This window comes from Eptatretus burgeri, chromosome 15, assembly GCF_056783735.1.
Source record: "Eptatretus burgeri isolate ZD-2024b chromosome 15, Ebu_testis_v1, whole genome shotgun sequence".
Lineage (NCBI taxonomy): Eukaryota > Metazoa > Chordata > Myxini > Myxiniformes > Myxinidae > Eptatretus > Eptatretus burgeri.
Window position 1 is genome coordinate 2,353,601 of NC_140975.1, and position 2,500 is coordinate 2,356,100.

General features: G+C 44.3%; 1 protein-coding gene across 2 annotated transcripts in view; it reads left to right on the forward strand.

The window, feature by feature from the left end:
• The window catches only part of MYO6 (myosin VI), a 113,467-nt gene that overhangs the window by 108,338 nt on the left and 2,629 nt on the right, over positions 1-2,500 (forward strand). The window lies entirely within an intron of this gene.

The following is a 2,500-nucleotide window of genomic DNA, read 5'->3' on the forward strand; positions in this document are numbered from 1 at the left end:
TGCCAAACTGTGGTTATTTCTACGTGCTATATCATATGAATGCTTGGCGTCAAGCAAGGAAGCAGCACGTACCATTTTTAATGTCTTCGGTATGACTCTGGTGGGGTCGGGTATGAACCTACGACCTCCCAGTCTCAGAGCGGATGCTCTAACCATTATGCCATCGATTTGCCAAGTTTCAAGATCTGAGGTCCGACTTCACACATTGCAAGCTGTGTGTTGGGCCTTGTGATAAAGTGGGACTGCAATGAGATTTTTAATCACCCAACCGCCGTTGTGTGCCTTCTCACCTTTGCTCTGTGCTTTGTCTTTGTGAAAGTGGTCTGGCCTGGCAAGCATGTGTGCACAGGAGTTGTTTTCATAGACAACATTGAAATGCGAATAGCCACTTGCTGATTTTTGGATAAAAATCGTCAAACAGGGCTGGTAGGCGTTTTATAAATTTTTTCTTGCCAACCTGACGACTGTTTCGCCTACGCAAGGAGCTTTGTAATGTGTATAGGCAATCCCGATTTATGGCATCCGAGCGACCGCTCCAATGCTCCGGACAGGCCCTGCCCACTCCCATCGATTGCGTGTGTTCGGCTGAGCACCGTTCATGAAGCACTTGCATGACCTGCTTGGTGGCCCATCCGAAGGAGCATGCCTTGCACGCTTCCATCGCTTGGTTATTTAATACTGCTCCAAATGGTTACTTTTCTTCCAATATAATCGACCTCAAGAACCCAATCAGCTTGTCCCCCGTTCTCGATGGTTGATCAGGATTATGTGGACCATTCACATAGTTGAGTTTGACTGCAAGTCCAAGACTGCTTTCCCGGAGCCACTACTGTTGTCTAGTCGTCCCAGGTTCCATGCTCTTCGTGACATTTGTCCCTGTCTCTGTATGCTCCTCAGATGGTTTCGCTCGGATGGTCGGGATGGATGACTTGTGCGATGTGTCTCGTGCTAAATGTGACTTTTCCCATGTGTTTGACAGTTTAAATTGGCGTTTATTGATTGGGACGCGCTCTTATCGACATAAAGCTCAGAAGGATGTCTGTGGGCAGATCGCTGGCTTTCCTCTGGTGACCGATTACATGGCACAAGCTGGTGATTCGTAACGTTTTGTTTCGTCACCTGTTTACCTGTCAGGCACGTCCTCACTTGGCTTACCGCCGTCGTATTATTCACGCGGAAGGTCTTGTTTGATGGCGTGCGTAGAGCAAAATGGAAATTCTGGAAGCTTGAATGGTTATAAGTGTTCCTTTATTTCCCAACAATAAGGAAAGGTTGTTGATGTTGGGGCAGGTTAGGCTTTCCTTGGTCGAGCTGGAGTACATTGTACCGCCAACACTAAGAGTTGCTTTGTACGTTCCAGCATTTTACACAATTAGTCATAATTCCTTGTAACGATGTGCTGTATATTCGCCCTTTAATAACTGTGGCCAAAGCATCTGCTGTGTTGTTTGATGTATTCATTTATTATGATGACCTCTGCTACCGAAGGTGTACGGAGGTTATGTTTTCACCCCTGTCTGTCTGTCTGTCTCTCTGTGAACAGCATATCTCAAAAAGTTATGGACAGATTTGGAAGAACTTTGGTGGATAGGTTTGGTGTACGACAAGGAAGAATTGATAAGATTTTGTTGAAGATCCGGATTCGGAACCTGATGTTGGAATTTTTAAGTGATTCTTCACCATTGAGAGATTGGGCTAAAAACTACACATAGCACGATATCTCAAAAAGTTGTGGACAGATTCGGACGAAACTTGGACAGGTTGGGTGTGTGACAAGGAAGAATTGATTCAGTTTTGGTTAAGATTAGAAATTTTTATGAGTGATTCTGTACCATTGAGAAACAGGGCCAAAAATTATATTCAGCATTTTATCTCTTAGTTGTGGACATATTATGACAAAACTCGGTGGATGATTAGGTTAGATGACGAGAACAAGCCGATTTGATTTTGGTTCAGGTCAGCAGATCCGGCCTATCGGTGGGATACAAAACGTAAACTGTTCATCCTGGCAGAGGTATGCATTCTACCGAGTGCCATTCTAATTGTTATCTTTCATTGTAGCTTCCGTTTCTTGTTGTTTTATAGCTGACTGCTCAGATTCCAGTGAGTTATGCTATGGTTGTTTCAAAAAAGGTTTTCATAGGCTTGACAAAAGTTCAAAGTACCTTTGAAAGTCTCTGTCTCGTTTGTCATTGTTCGAGCGAAGGGGCGTGTTTTTGACATTAGGTTAATGTGATGAGTGTGGTAATAAGGCCCAAGGTTGTTGTGAGGCCTTTGGGTGAAAGCATCAATTTTGGGGTTTTTATGGCTGACTTTTTCTTTCTACAAAGTGACATAGGTTTTTGGTGGTGGGTGTGGGCATGTCCGGCCATGCAAGGGTGTATGTAGTGCTTTTCCAAGAAGGCTGAGGAGTGGATTGCACGTCACAAGATTCCAGAAATATTCTATGCGTGGAAGTGACATCTTCTGGTGGAGCTGATTTGAGAGAACATGACTTCCA